Below are 17,311 nucleotides of genomic sequence, written 5' to 3'. Positions count from 1 at the left end.
GATCTTTTTAAATAAACTTAAGTGACTATTCTACATAAAATGAATTCTGGGATATTAAAATGTTTTAACTCTGTTCAGAATGATTTACAATCATGTGAGAAAAACTTGGGCATATAAAGAGATGACTGGAGGAAATTCTATTAAAAATGTATAAAAACTGGTTGGTGTCCTGTTTTAAATACTTTCTCTTTTTTTCAAATGTTCTTTGATGGGTGTATAAGTTTAAAATAAAGAGGAAAAAAATGTTTCCACATGGGGCCAAAAAAAGGCATACAGCAGACCAAAAACATGATACTTCTCATATTTGGGGGGAAAAGGTATTCACTTCCCACAACTCTTAATAATTCCTCTTTATACTCAGGCACCATGGAAATGCCAGAGGAACTGGGGTAAATATTTTTATTTTTTAATTGTATTGCCTGGAAACAGTCCAATTCACTAAAAATCAATTCCCAGAAAACTATTTCAGTAAATTGCCAAATTGACTTAGGGCAAATTGGTTTTCAGGAAAAAAAAAAAAAGATCTAAAGCTGCATTGCCCAATTGTTTGATGAAATACACATAAATTATGTTATAAATAGTGGTGCTGGCAGTGAACAGACACAACCTCCATCTCCCTGCTTCTCCTGAGTTTAACTGCTTATTATTTACCTGAAAAGTGTTGTGATTTCTAATGCCATTTCAATAAAATGTTTACACTCACAAGGGTGCCAAAGAAAATGGCTCTTTTTCTTGTTTTAATACTGAAACAGTACAAAGGATTGGATTCTCAAATCAGACTCAACAGAACCAGAGATCTTTCTCCCTAGTAGGCTTTACAGAACAGAGAGGGAGACCTCCAGGTCCTCCAACTCGGCTTCCCAGGTCCTTTCCTACCTCATTTGGCAATACTGAACTTGTGCAATACTCCCTTTCACAAAAGAAAGCTATTTCTGTCCTAAAACTTCTCCTTTTCATAGTCCTGTAGTCATATAGCTGTTGGTTCACAAACCGGCCCCCGTACATGGGGAGCAAGAAGAGGCCAAAGAAAGAGGCAGATCACTCCAGATTGGTAGCTGGCAGGTTTAAAAGCAAGGGATCTTACTTACGGGGCTTGTCTTGAGTGGCCAAAAGACAAGTAGAATCCACCAGAATCTACCCACCAGAATCTTAGAAGTTATATAGAGGTCTTACCTGGGTTCAGTCACACGTATTCAGTCCAGATGGACTAAACACCACCTTACTCTCTCAAGGCTGCCTCTTTGAACAGGCTCCGGCTGTGGAAATGGTGGGTAGAATGTATATTTCAAGGACAGGGGAGGGGATGAGGGGCCTCTGTTTGCCTGGGTGCAACTCTCCGGTCAAACAGCGGTCACGTCCGGTCACGTCCTCTCAATGACCTCCCCCAACAATAGCTTATGTGACATTTTCAAGAGAGCCACGCCCCAGAAATCCACAGATTCCTGGCCTGTTTACCATGATCAGTTCTAGACAGCCCAGGCACCTCCTGCTATGCCGAAAACACTCCGCAATTGAGGACTCTCCCACCAGTGAACACCATTAGCGTGTTTGCTAAGAGGTTTGTCATTAATATGTTCATAAGGAGATTTACCTTTTTTTCCAGCAAGTCTCTCAGTGAAAGGGAGAGAATGAATTGCAGGCCTGGTGCTGTCTCTTTCCTTCCCAGCCACCAAGAGAAAAATTATTCGTTTTTACTTGCTTCTTTCATTAAAAGCTTTTTTCTCATTTCAAAAAAAAAAAAAAGTTTGAGGCGAAAATTATAGATAAGCAAAATCAGAATATTTAAATCAACATAATTCCTCATCCAGAGGTTAACATTAACAGGTGCCTGTATATTTTTCCATCTTTTTAATAAATGCATAGTATTAATGAAATGACTACAGGCTAATGGTCCTCGAGACACATAAATTATAAACAAGAAGGGGAAATAAATTTCTAGAATGGCAGTATGAGGACGTCCACAAACCTCCCAGCAAAACAACCGTAACTAGTAAAAATTATATTTTTAAATTGCTTAAGTCTCTAGAAATTTTCCTAAGGGCTTGCCCTGAGAGAGTCCTTAGAAAAATATTTGTTCAAGAAAATCTACTAAATCTCAGTAAGAACAACAAGAATTGGTGGCATTGCCCCCACCCCCAGCTCATGATGGAAGCACCAATCCAGGCTGGCACAGCCAAGAACATGGGCCCCACTTTCCCCAGCTCTCAGTCTGGAGCTACAGTATCTCCCCAGGAGGACCAGGTTGCAGAAGCTCTATTCCAGGCAAGAAGAGCTGTGAGGTTCAGGGCTGCCTTCCATCACCCTCAACTCATAGGGCAGAAGCTCTATTCCAGGCATGATAGGATAAGAATAATGGGGCCAAACCCCCTTGATCCCAGCTTACTTGTGGGCAGAGATTCCATGCCAGGAGAACAAGCTGAAAAGCCCACAGGCTGGGCTACTCCCCCACTCAGCATACTGCTTGTCAAGCAAGAGTATCATTCCAAGAGAAGAGGACCAATGTCCCTGCCCCAAGCTCTGGAGAAGTGGCACAAATGTTCTGACCAAGGGGAGAGGAAAGCCGTAACAACAGAGAGCTTTGAATCTCTCAAAGGAATGATTTTATCTGGAACAGTATGTGAGGAAGTTTAAGCCTAAGGGCACTGTTGAAAACAGTGGAGATTTTGGTGGTAAGCAATTAAGAGGAGGCTGGTAGCTTTATAAGACTGAGAAGCTAAATTGTAGACCAATGGAGGCTTAACAGGGAGAACTAGTGGGGAAGACAGCTAAGAACAGCCCTCCTGGGGTCAAAGCAAAACTGAAAGACTGGTCTCAAAGACTTTTACTCCTGCAAAAGGCCCGAATTTAATTAGATAGGACTGTAGAGCAATTTATGTCCCAGCATATTGTTAAAAGCAATAGAGCAAACAGCTGGAAATTAGTAGAGCCTAAAAGCTGGGTGTGATACCACCAGAGGTGAACAGCCTGATAGAGCAATCAGGGGAAAGACAATAAAAGCCAGCTCTGCTAAAGACACTGTCATCCCAGGGGGGACTGTGGGCATGCCCAAGGCTGCACCTTGTGAGGTCTAACATAAGAGGCTTTACCTTGAGGCAGGGCGGGTGGTACTTCCAGCCAAGTCACTGAACAAATATAAAGGAGATCACACATGAAAGTAATTTGAATCCTCAGGGGAAAAAAGGGGGGGGAGGCAAAAAGAGTAAATAAAGAAAGTTAATAATAACAAATACTATGAGTACAGGTAAAGGGTTAAATGCCCTTCTCTATGAAAACTGGCCCTTCAGTTAACATTTTAGCTCTGTCTTCTGGAGAACTGATAAAGGTGGTAAGGAGTCTGACTCCATGGGGAAAATAGAACACTGGGACGCAGGCACCTCTTATTTCTCTTATTTATTATTATCAGAGTAGGTAAACAAAGACTGGATTACTATTCTCAGTTTGGCTTGTCTTAAATTGACCACCTAAATACTTGATTTCTCAACAAGTGGATGTTAGCTATGACACTGTCAGTCCATTCAAGCTGCTAATAACAAAGATACCATGGACTGAGCAGTTTATAAATAATAGAAACTTGTTTCTCACAGTCCTAAAGGCTGTGAAGTCCAAGATCAAGGCTTTGGCAGATTCAATGTTGGGCGAAACTACCATCCTAAACTACCATCTTTTCACTGTAACCTCATATGGAGGAAGGGGCAAGAAGTTTTCTCAGTCTTCTTTTATAGGAGCACAAATTCCATGCTTGAGGGCTCTGTCTTCATGACCCAATCACTTTCCAAAGGCTCCATCTCCTAATGCTATCAACTTGGGGGCTAGGATTTCAACATATGAATTGGGGTGGGGGGGGGGAGACATGAATATGAAGTCTATAGCACTAAGCAAACATTGCTTAATGATTAAGATGATCTTTGGTAAATTGCATTTGAATTGGGAGAGACCATAAATGAGGTCTAAATACCTGATCAGACAGGTGGCTGTGGATCTCCCTGAGTGTGGTGACTCTTATAACTGGATTGTCCTTTGAAGACCCAGGAAGCTCACTGAGTTGTTATAAGAAATATTTAGCTACTGCGAGGTCTGAGGCTCTTGATCTGCCTGGCGTGTTTCTCCCATCCTTGCAGAAGAGCGGTACTGCTGCAAAGACTCCCACTGAAAAAGAATGCCTGATGCTACTGCCCTGCAGATGAGCTGTGTCCTGCTGTGACAGCCTCCACAGCAGCCCGGTCCAGATGTACGCTCTGATAGTCTTGAGTTTTAATGTCCGATTGACTCTAACAAGACACCCAGGTGGACACTGCAGACACACAAACACACGTCTTTCTATTACTTTACAAAAAGCAAATCATACCATCAAGACTGCTTGGAAAAAAAAAAAAAAAGACTGCTTGGAAACCCATTTTTATTACTTAAAAAAATATGATGGCCATCTTCCTGATATTAAATACTCTATATTATTTGCAATAACTGCATAATATCCATGGAATGAACATACCATAACTAAACCTGGTGTTGGACATAAGGGTTTTTTCCAGTTTGTTGCTATTTCAAACCTCATTTTAAGAAACATGTGTGATATTAAATAGTTTAATCTATTCATGATTATTCCAAGGATATAGTCCTAAAAATAAGAAAGTCCTCTTTATTTTGCCTGGATTCAGGCTAGTTTTGAAATTTCTATGAAAATCTTCTATGACTATTGCATTGAGATGAGTGCTTTCTCAGCTCCTCAATTCACTAGGTAAAAGCCTTATCCATACCCATTTTTCTATTATCTAGTACTATATTTGTAATATTAAGTAGGTAGTGAATATTATTTTCCAGAAATTTTCCACAGAATAAAACCACTTAAGGCAAATATACTGCTTAATAGCTTTAGAAATATAACAGTCATGGTTTTTTGGTCAGAGTTAAGGAATAAAATGAGTTTATGGTCTATACATTTCTTTTTTCTTGCCAGTGAAATTGGAACAGGGAGAGGTTTCTTTGGTTCCTGAAGCATGTTTATAAACCTCTTCTAAAATTGGAAGTAATTTATGACTGAATGTTCTGTACAAAACAGCTGTGTATCCATCTGGCCCTGGTGCTTTATTACCTGATATGTCTTATAGGGCACTTTTTAAACATTTCTTTTCATCCACAGAGCTTATTTAATTTCCCTTTGCGTCTGGCCTGAATAATTCCAAAACTCTATTTCATCCTTGTGGCAAACACACAAAATAAATCCCATAATCCCACATGCTATCTTCCAGGGGTCATATTTATAAGGTCCATAAATCGAGGAGAAGCTTTGAAAAGGATTTTTCTTAAATTCTATTTAGAATTTGTTCATCCTGTGCATGAGCTAAGCTTTAACTGATATTGAAGTTGGCTTTTGTCCCAAGTGAGATTATGCCTTTTTAGGCATAGAATCACAGATCTATCTAGAAGGAAGTTGCCAACATCCCACAAAAATTTATCCTCAAAGAAGAGACCATTTCTAAGGAGTTACAATATTTCAAGGGGCAACATGTATAGGACAATTCATTAAGAATTTATCAGGTTTTCTCTGACATTAAACCTAGCAGTAGTAAGAAAATAATGATTGCCTTTGGTTCCAACAGGGCTAACATGGAGAGCCATCTCCTGGAAAGACCAGGAATCCTGAACCCTAGCTGCCAGGTGTGTGCTGCAGTTAATTATCAGAGTGGACCAGTGTGGGAGGCTGTGTACAGGCCCCTGGCAATGGTCTCTGAAGGCCTCACTCTGATGTCCACTGGGTCTGAGGCTTGAGGGCACAACCACGAGAGAGGCAAGGGGGTGAAATTATTTTGAATGGCTTGTCTAAGTCCAAATGAGGAGAACCCCACATCTGCTGTGAAGGCAAAAAGGCAGGATACTTGTGAAATGGCATAACCTGGACATTGAACTCAGTCAAAACCTAAGCAAATAGCACTGAATGCCTTGGAGAGGTGGTGGACCCAAGTGAGAGAGTGACGGAAAGCCTGTGATCTGCTTGGGTCACCCTACTGTCCATACCCAAAAAAATACCACCAGACTTCCACTTAGCCTTGATACGTGGCAAATGAAGTGGTCACAGTGATCCCCCCCCCCAAAGCAGGCACATTGCCTGGGTTTAGGGAAGATGGGGTGGGGAGTTAAGGAGTGCTTCCTATAGCTCTGGTACTCAATGTTGCACATTCAAAACAGAGCCTTGACCACAAGATTAAAAGCCACTTATTTGAGATTTGTTTTTAGTTTTCTTAAGCGACAAGGTAAAGAAGTTTGAAGGGTCTAGATGAACTATAGTGTTCTCTTTGACTCAAAGCATTTAACCAAATACCTAATAATGCCTACCATTATCTACCTAAGGTTTACTCTATCCTAGGCGCAGGCATAGCAGCTGGCAGAGTATAAGAATTAAAAGGTAAAAGACTATAAGATTTGCTCCCAGATCTCCTGTGGAACGAGAACTATGTCTTATTTGTCTTTGCATTCTCTGGACATCACTGGGCATACAGTGGACACTCAAATAAATATTAAACTAAATGATCTAAAGCTGTAACTAATTCAAGAAGTGAAAATGCCTCCAAAGAAAGTTTTAGAATTTTATCAGTAATGCAGTATTCATCTTTAGTCATGTAAATGACATCATAGAAAAGTGATACTCCCTATATTATTCTACTTGCTTTAAATAAAATATCTCAGAATACAAACATCAAAGCTTGATCTTGACACCTGAAACTAACACAACATTGTAAATCAACTATACTCCAATAAAAATTTATAAAAACAAAAGCTTGATCTTGTTTTAGAAGAGGGATTCAATTTTGCTTCTATGTTAAGACTGGATTTATAAAATTTCCCGCAGTGGGAATAGTCCCCAAAGTATATTCCACAGAACACCCGTTCTACAGGTCGCTAGTAGGTGGTTATTCTTTAGGTTCCACTTTTCTAATGGGCCACCATTAGGCTGGGACTAATGGTTTGTGGTCAGCTGGGAGTTGATCAAGAGTCCCACAGCTGGGACTCTTCTGTTTGTGGTCAAAAATATTAGGAGAGGGCTTCCCTGGTGGCGCAGTGGTTGAGAGTCTGCCTGCAATGCAGGGGACACAGGTTCGAGCCCTGGTCCGGGACGATCCCACATGCCGTGGAGCAACTGAGCCTATGCGCCACAACTACTGGGCCTGTGCTCTAGAGCCCACAAGCCACAACTACTGAGCCCACATGCCACAACTACTGAAGTCCGTGCGCCTAGAGCCCGTGCTCTGCAACAAGAGAAGCCACCACAATGAGGAGCCCGCACACTGCAACAAAGAATAGCCCCCGCTCGCCACGACTAGAGAAAGCCCACACACAGCAAGGAAGACCCAACACAGCCAAAAATAAAAATAAAAAAAATAAATTTATAAAATATATATATATATGTTAGGAGAAGAGGACAAGGGACAAGAAACCAGGTTCCAAAACCATAACTCCTTGAGCATCCATTGCTACTGAGGGAGCTAAGAAATGCCTTCGGGGCCACTGGGAACTAAGGACAAAGGGGAAAGGATAATTTAGGCAAGGGAAGATGACGTGAGTACAGGAGAAGATGAAGGAAAGACAAAAATGAAAAGACAACAAATACAAGGTGAGAAGGGATGTAAAACCACAATTAACACCCTCTTCCACATTCCACAATAATCTCAGAGTTGAGTAAAATTTAAGCCAGCAGAGAGCAGCTGACCAGTGGCCTGAAGACTGCCCTTTCCCCTGGGCCCTCAGCCTCTGAGCCTTGGCCTCCTAAGCCAAGGGAAGTCATCTAAATACACAGCCAACCTTTGTTGTCACTGTGATATTTCCTTCATGTTTCTCACTATTAGAGATTCTGCCATTTTGAATGTACAATATACCGTTCACTAAAATGATTTCATCTTGAGAAAACCAAGAGCACACAAAGGTTGGGCAGCAGACAGAGACCATGGTTATTTGGCTTTAGAATCGCAGACTCATAGATATTTGGAGTGTAAGGACCTCGGAGCCAACTTGTTTTGGTGTCTCTCCTGCAAGTGGCCCTCAGAGATGGGTGCTTTCATAAACACTGCTCTTTATCTGAGGATCATTAAAGGTAAACCACCACTGTTCACTGCGGCTTCCCATCAGGAGGGACAGTCTAGATGACTTCTTGGGGCCTGTAGACTGTTACTAAAATATTTGCACCAACCATATCAAATGCAAGCTGGAGGGTTTGGAATGCTATCTGCAATAGTGACATCTGGTGGCTTCTAAGTCCTACTACACCTCCTTATGGCAGGAAATAAAGCCTGGATTTTAAGCAGTGTTTGATGACAACATAAAGATATTACATGAGTTCTGGAAAAGGGCCCCAGAAATGTTAAGATTTAACAACTTCTGCTCGAAGCTTACGTTGCTCGTTATATTAAAAATAATGACAGGGCTTCCCTAGTGGCGCAGTGGTTGAGAATCTGCCTGCCAATGCAGGGAACACAGGTTCGAGCCCTGGTCTGGGAAGATCCCACATGCCGCGGAGCGGCTGGGCCCATGAGCCACAATTACTGAGCCTGCGCGTCTGGAGCCTGTGCTCCACAACAAGAGAGGCCGCGATAGTGAGAGGCCCTCGCACCGCGATGAAGAGTGGCCCCCGCTTGCCGCAACTAGAGAAAGCCCTCGCACAGAAACGAAGACCCAACACAGCCAAAAATAAATAAATAAATAAATAAAATTTTTAAAAAAATAATAATAATGACAAAAGAACTATTGTGATGTGAGTCCTTGTTTCTACAGGGGAAGTAGCTAGGGAAATAACCAATTATCTTGATTGCAAGGGGTGCAGCATGTCTTCAAGTGATGTTTTCAGTGAATTTTTTGTCCATGATCTGCTCTGAAGTACTCCTCACCCCCACATCTGATAAATGGTGGCAGCCAGGTAACCCTGCCCGTACTCCCTGTACCTTTAAAATGAAATGGACAATAAGCATTCCCTCCTGAGAATCCTGATTTGGGAGAATAAAACATAATGTCATTTATCTGAAGGAGGAAGTATCCCATGACATATAGGCACAGCCAAAATGGGCCCTGTACACAGTAAAGTTTTGAGGAATCAGGGTCTATGAAGATATAGACAAAGCTGGCCAGGAGACAGAAGGATGAAATCAATGTCAGAAAGGCCAAGGAGTATAAAAGAAAGATAGGGAAATCCAGGAGAAGGAAGAGGGCAGAGGTGACTACTCTTGATTTCTGCCCTTCTGTGGGCCCAGTTGTTCTTTAATTTTTAAAAAATTTCACAGAGATAATTTGAGTGATGTCTTGAGCGCAAAAAGAATCTTGATATCAAGTCTTTCTTACAACTCTGAATGGCTTTTCATATTGCACCAGTTCCTAGTACTCTTGTTGCCTATTTTCCTTATTTCTCTCTAGTGCTCAACAGCCCTAATTGAGAGGGCTTCTTGCTTAGAACAACATGATATTGGACACTTTGCTTCCATATGGTTGCATTAAAGACTCAGCCATCAGAGAAAAATATAACCGAAGGATTTCTTTGTCTTTTACTCAGAAAGGCCCAATTCATTCTGCACTGGTTCTTGAAAGTTCAGAGTCAATCTGAACACGTTCCAGCACGCTCATCCATCTTCCCCATTCCACCTTCCAAACCTGCTCTCGCCTGTATTGTCAGCTTCCCTCCAGGAACCTAACCCAGAGAGATAGGAGTCATTCTAGGCCCTTTCTCATACCCCATATCCAACCAGGTGTCACCAAATCTGCTAAACTTAGAACTGCAGAAGCATAAATCTTAGCCACTACTATAGACAGAAAGTTTGTGCCCCCCCAAAAATTTACATGTTGAAACATAACCCCCAATATGATGGTATTTGGAGGTGGGACCATTGGGAGGTACTTAGGTCATAAGAGTGGAGCCCTCATGAAACGGATTAGTTCCCTTATAAAAGAAACCCCAGAGAGTTCCCTTGCCCCTTCCGCCATGTGAGGACACAGCAAAAAGACACCATCTATGAAACAGGAAGCAGGCCCTCACTGTACACTGAATTCGCCAGCACATTGATCTTTGACTTCCCAGCCTCCAGAACTATGAGGAATGAATTTCTGTTGTTTATAAGTCACCGGTCTATGATATTCTGTTATAGCAACCCAAACGGGCTAAGACAGCCACCAACTGGCTTTGTGTAGTTTTCTTACACATTGCCTCATTCCTATGGCCTAAAATAGAAATGCTTCTTAGAGAGTTAACACATGAAACTCTGATCAGTCCTATCACCATTGTCAACAATCAAAACCAATGGACATTTTTTCCTGTTGTTAATTGACATAGTTATAAATCAAAATTGTTTTGGTCTTAACATTTATTTGTCCAACAGATAATCTGACTAAATAATATGTGTCAGGTACTCTGCTGGGCATAAAGATAAGACATGTGATTCAAATAACTCATATTTTGAAGAGACATGCTTTTAAACTAACGATTAAATGGTATTCATGCTATAATAAATGTCTGGATAAAAAATATCAGGAAATAGAGAAAGAAACCCTGAATTCTGCCTAATGAATAGAGATGAGAAAATGATACGAACCTTCAGAATCAAATAGATATCACAAAAAAGTGTTAGGAATATCATTTGTGTCTGTTGTTATGAAATAAGAAAAAAATCATCTTTTATGTATAAATGATGTGACTGCATGTGAAATGTAAATAAACATTCTTTCCCAGCTTTTCAGCACCACCCCATAAAAACAGCAGCAAAATAGGGAAAAGATAAGATATGGTTTTCCCAAGAGGAAGGTGATGAGGCAACAATTCTCAAAATTCTTCCATCGAGAGGACCAGGAAGTAGAGTGAATGGACCATGTGTCAAATTATCCTGAAGTGCTGCACCCCACTGACCAGTGCCCCACTCACAGCCAAAATGTCCTTGATGCTCCTATGCCCATCATAATAAAGGGCAGAGAACTGGAAAACTTGTATAGAGACGGAACTGTGCAGGGAAAATCTTGCCCACGGACCAAAGTAGAACAGAACAAATCACTTGAGATTCTTTCCACGGGTCAATGCTGCAGGGGGCAAATAGGCACTGTCTCACTGTATTTTGGGCCAGGTTTGTGTCAAAATGGACACCATGGCAAAAGAACACAAATGACACAGCATCTTGCACCAAGAGCATTATCTGAGAGAAACAGAAAATAGACTGGGTTCCACATTCTCTCACCAAGTTCAAGGCCATCTCAGTAGAAGGGTGGCCATAGTGTTACCTGAATTATCCACCCTCTTCCCTAACCCAATAGTACAGGTTCTTTACTCTTTCAAAGATCGTGGTTCCCAGAACATCATAAACAGTGATTTAGAATCCTAAGAAGAAAACCCAAGATGTGAAAAGGAAAGAGTTACCTAGGAAGCTGAACTGCAAATGAGGTGTATTAAATTAAGTGACTTTCAGCCTCACCTTTGGAGGTGTTATGCCCCCCACATAGGGGAGCCATCTTCCTCCTTCGGGGTGGAAATATGACAATTAACATAGTGATATGAAATTTGAATAGAAAATAAATTGTGCTGAATCTCACATATGGTGTCCTAAAAATGTACCAAATGATGTCATCCAAAGGAAGGGGGTGGGGAGGGAGACTGCAATTAGATGGATGAGGAAGAGGCAGTTGAGAAAACAGATTAATGGTGCCTTTGACACAATCAGCCTGAGAGGAATACTGGTTTCCATGACAACCAAACCACTTAACCTAAATTAACAAAGCTGTTAGAAAAGAAAAACTTAAAACATGGGGAGGGGAAAACCCAGTGCATCCTCTTTGGGGAAATTAAGTAGCCTGTCCCATCAGCACCCGTGAGAGATGTGTGTGTTAACTACATATCGGCAGGGTGTGTATTCTCTTTCACCCTCTGGTTCCCAGTAATTAGTTTTCAGAAACAGCCCAAGGAAGTTGAGAAATTGCAACTAATTAGTGCAGTTTTCTGATAGAACTGCCTTATTATCCTGATGCAGCCTTAGCTAGACAGCAAGGACAAGGAATAGACAAAAGGCTGCCTCTTGCTTTTCCCTAACTTTGTGTCGATATCCATACCCAAAGATGTTCACAACATCCTCCCAGAAACACTTTCTCAAGAGCATGCAGGTCGGACTGAATTCCAGAATTTTGTTTGTAGCAGAGAATAACTGCTTGTATAGTGAAGCACAGAGGCCATTCAGGATGAGACAATGTTCAAATCAAATAATAAAATGTTTATGCATAATTTAATTTCCCCTATATAATGAAAGGGATCATTGGAAAATAAAAGTAATTGTATATCCCTGAGTTACTTTTAATACAGTGTAGAACTAACCCTCAATTTTTCTGGTTCTGAGGTGAGCTTGTCTGAATCACAGTAGACATAACTGAAGGTGAATCTGACAGAGACAGGAGAGCAGGGAGGGAGCAGTGTAGTTCATCTTTATAAGCTTGTAAGTCTCCGTTACTCATTCCAACATTACTGTCCCACTTCTACTGAGCCTGAAGATGGCTGGGAAAAGGGGACTTCCCTTGAGCTGCCTCTTTGTTTTCTCCATTAAAAATATAATCAGTATAGATAGTCTACTGCCAACATAAGCGAGAAAGGAAAAAAAAAATAGGAACTCTAATAATATTGAGAGCAATGTCAAGTTTTAACATTTCTTATAGGTGATAGTTTCTGATTTTATGAGAAAAAAATATATAAGTATTATAATCAATGAAATTCTGTTAAATCCTGGTTAACATATATTAAATTTTATGAAAAACTAATACTACATTAGGGTTTTGAAAAACAAAATTCAAGCTTCCAACAAGTTCAGTTTTTTTTTCTTTTTTTTTTTTTAAAGTTCAGTTTTAATAATTAAATCTAAAAGGGAAGAAACTTGCACGTTGGAAGTTTTCTTAGAAATAAAGAGCATGATGCATACCTACACAGCATCCACGCCAGGGGATCTCCTATTTCACAATTCGGTTGTAAATTTTGACTCACATTTTGCTTCCAATGCCAGGGATTCAAGAAATATCACTTTACCTGTGAGATGGAAGTGCTGTTAATTTGGTAGAAGAAAAGAACACCTCATTGTTTACATTTTACCTTTCACTTTTCACGTTATTGGTGTTTTATCGTTCTTCCTTTATGAATTGCTCATGTCCTTTTTTTTCTGCTAGGGTCTTAGAATTTTTCTTATAACTATTATCGAAATTATAAAACATTAGAGTATTAATCTTATTCCTGCCACATTTATGAAAAATATCATTCCAGATTATTACTTTTGATTTTGATGTGTCTTGGCATACAAAAGTTTTTCATTTTTATTTGGTAAAATCTAGTGATATTTTCCTTTGAGGTTTCACCTTTTATTTTTATGTGTGGAAATTTTATAATTCTTAGAGCAGTTCAGTATTCATGTATATTTAATGTAATGATTTAGGTGATCTAGGATTTATTTTGATATATGGATCTAACTCAATATTATCTGTATAATCAATTTCCCCAATACTTTTTAAATTGAGATACAATTCACATAAAATCCACCATTTTCAAGTGTACAATTTGGTGTTTTTTTGGTTTTTTTTTTTAATATATTTATTTAATTAGTTAGTTTTGGCTTCATTGGGTCTTCGCTGCTACACACGGGTTTGCTCTAGTTTTTGCGAGCGGGGGCTACTCTTCGTTGTGGTGTGCGGGCTTCTCATTGTGGTGGCTTCTCTTGTTGCAGAGCACAGGCTCTAGGCGCACGGGCTTCAGTAGTTGTGGCACGCGGGCTCAGTAGTTGTGGCTCACGGGTTCTAGAGCGCAGGCTCAGTAGTTGTGGCGCATGGGCTTAGTTGCGCCACTGTATGTGGGATCTTCCCGGACGAGGGCTCGAACCCGTGTCCCCTGCATTGGCAGGCGGATTCTTAACCACTGTGCCACCAGGGAAGTCCCGACGGTTTTTAATATATTCACAAACTTGTGCAACCGTCACCACTATCTAATTCCAAAATATTTTCATCACCCCCAAATAAACCCTATACCTATTAGGAATCACTCTTCCTCCAGCCCCTGGCAACCACTAAGCTACTGTCTGTGTATTCTGAAAATTTCATATTAATGGAATCACACAATATGTGACTTTTATGTCTGGCTCCTTTCACGAAGCACAATGTTTTCAAGATTTGCCCACGTTGTAGCATGTATCAGTACTACATTCTTTTTGTGGCTGAGTAATATTCCATTGTATCCATATATACATTTTATCCATTCATCAGTTGATGGATATTTGGGTTGTTTCTACTTTTTGACTATTATGAATAATGCTGCTATAAATATTCATGTGCAGGTTTCTATGTGGACATACTTTTAATTCTCTTGGGCATATACCTAGGAGTGAGACCTTGTGATTCTTTCTTTATGATACATTAGATTCCTATTTTTATAAGAATTGGTTTCAGGGTTCTCTGATCTTTTCCACGGTTCTGTCACTTCTTTTTGCAAATACCAAACTTTTCCAATTTTAGTAGCCTTATGTTTTATTAGCTCATAGGGCAAATCACCCTTAATATTTTCTTTCTTAATTTCTCAACTATTATTGCCTGCTGACTCTTCACTGTCAATTTTAGAATCATTTTGCCATGCTGCTGGTATTTTGATTGGGAGTGGAAAATTAATTAGGGAAAATTAATTTGGAAAAATACTGATATCTTTTGCAATATTTCATCTTACTATCCACAAACATGGTGTATCTCTTCTTTTATTTAAAGCTTCTACTATATCTCCCACTGAAATGTTGGAACTTTCCTCACATGGGACTCACCCATCCCCTGTTAAGGGAACTAGATACTCTAATCTTTGAGGTGATGACAGTGGGACGCAGCTGATGAGCTGAAGTTAACCAAGCCAAGACCTAAGGGAAGACTACCCTGGAGAGAGCAGATGATGAGGCAAAGGCTCTGGGGTCAATACAAGTTGACCTACGAAAGGAACAGAGAGAAGGTGAGGGCAGCTGCGACACAGTGGGCAAGGAAGAACAGGAGGAGTTAAAGTTAGACTTAGCAGGACTCAGATCACATAGAGCCTTAGTGGTCAAACAGGAACCCTTGGACTTTTGTCGCATACAAATAGGAAGCCACAGGAGATTTTAAAGCAGGCATCTGCACGATCTTGCATGAAGAAGGCAGCTCCCTCTGGTCCAGCTAGGAAGTGACTCTCTCAGTGTGGTCACACAGTCTCCTGCCCCATGGCCAGGGCCAAGACTTATAGCCTGAAGGGAACTTGAGGGTGCTGGGAGAAGCCAGCTGGTAAACACTCACCTTCTCTTAACAGGCTGATCAGGACCACTAATCCCCCAAGACCTCCCACAGGTGACCCACCACCATTCACACACTTATTGTGCTGACACCACCGGCACCACCAGAGGAAACTGCAGGTCCCAGAGGTACCCATTCCCCATCTGCCCGCTCAAACACCTATGAAAAAGCCCACAGGGTGACTACAGCCACTTCTGGAGAGAAGCCAGTCAGCAAGTATCCTCCTCCCACCTGCTGGTCCATGCTTCTCCCTCAAAGCTTCTGCCAGAAGGAGGATGGGGACTTCCAATACCAAGAAAGGTGCCAGAAGTCACTGAAACCACCCACCACACTTAAGGGCTTTGTCGTTGCTTCTTACTCACCCAACTGGGATCTGCTATCTTCACGGCCGATACTCCCTCAACCTTCATCGTCACTGTTGTCCCAGCCATTCAGGTTGCGTGAAGGGATTTGCCCTGGTAACATCGGGTGAGCTCACAGCCTCTCACCCTGCCAGGGAAGCTGAAGCTGCTGCCAGGCTGAGGGGGCCGGCCCTCATGGGATACATACTGAATTCTAGACAACTGCTACTCAGCGTCCATTCCAACATCCTTCTAGTGGGCCTTCCTAAACCAAAGAAGCTTGAAAGCTAAAAACCACACTTCCCAGATACCCTTGCTGCTATAGATCTGGGCATGAATTCGGTTAGATGTCGTAACAGGAGATCTGAAGGCAGAGGTAAGGCCCATCTTCCTGCAACTCTGCGCTGTTTACACTGGCAAGAAAGCTGTGGGAGACGCAGGTTTTTCCTGCAACAGGGTCTGCGTGCAGCACCTAGAGAGCAGGTGGCTTCCTGATACCAGGATTACAGCTACACGGCATGTTTTCTAATTCAAGGTTAAATGTGGCAGCTTCGTAATGCTTCACCTTCCTGAGTATGTCCCCAGGTGAGTCACTTCTTCCATGTCTGGAGTCATTCCTGGAGGCCCAGCCTAGAATCTACTTGTCCAATCCGTCTGATGATTTTGTAAGCACCTAGTTTCCTGTTTTAAATCCTTTTCTTCTTAAAGCACCTAGAATGATTTCTACTGAATCTCAACTAATATTGAAATAACAACAACAAAAAAAACAATGATCTACCATGAGAGAACCAACGTAGGTTTATTTCCTCAGCAATCCCCATACAGCTTATTCACCTTGCCTAGCAAAACCGTTTTTGCCTGTTCACAGTCCTAAAGAACTGCCTTCACTTGCCACTTCCCCTCTACACGCAGGTTTAGTCATCTGTCAAGCCTGAAGGAATCTTCTAGGCTTCTCTTTTCCAGCTATTCTACATAGTCCTTCCAGAAGACAACTCAACTGAGGTCTACCAAGAAGAGGCAAGTCTAGGAAAGGACTCCTGACACCAGTAATCATTCAATACATATTGAAGCCCCATGCTTTGCCAGGGCTGCTTGAAAGGGACTGCTCAAAATCCCGTCACCATCACATTTTTGCTATGAAGGTCATCATGCAGGGACCAAGAGGTAGCCATTTAATTGTCCCTGCACATCAATTCTCTGTGGCGTTGAAAGAAAAAGAAAGCACTGTGGTGTTATGGTCCAGCTGTAGTACAGTCAAAGGCTTGACAAAGTGGATTTAGGGGCCTGCCTGAGCCTGCTGTCCCTGCAGCACTAAAACCAAAGGAAGACTTTTCAGTAGGACAGGTTTCTCCTGGAGATGAACTTCCTGCACTCCCACTTAAGACTGGTGGGAAAGCCATAGGGCAGCCCATTCAACCTTGGAACATCAGAATGTTTCTGCACAAGGCAGAGACTTTCCTCCGTGTGTGTTTGTGTGTACTCATGTGCAGAGAAGAACACACACATGTATATGCACTTTGTATTGGTAGTGATCTTAGGAAGGAAAAAAAATCTCTTGTGGTGCCTTGGAACTCCAAGCAAATGCTACCTGGAAATGTGGATTTTTCTCTTTAGCCAACAGACCGTCTTCTGAATTTAAGTCTATAGACTTTAGCATACAAAAACAGAGACATCACAGATACCACAGGTTTGTT

Source organism: Balaenoptera musculus, chromosome 6 (genome assembly GCF_009873245.2).
Source record: "Balaenoptera musculus isolate JJ_BM4_2016_0621 chromosome 6, mBalMus1.pri.v3, whole genome shotgun sequence".
Taxonomy (NCBI): Eukaryota; Metazoa; Chordata; class Mammalia; order Artiodactyla; family Balaenopteridae; genus Balaenoptera; species Balaenoptera musculus.
The sequence above is the reverse complement of the archived record's forward strand: the minus strand, read 5'-3'. Positions refer to the sequence as shown.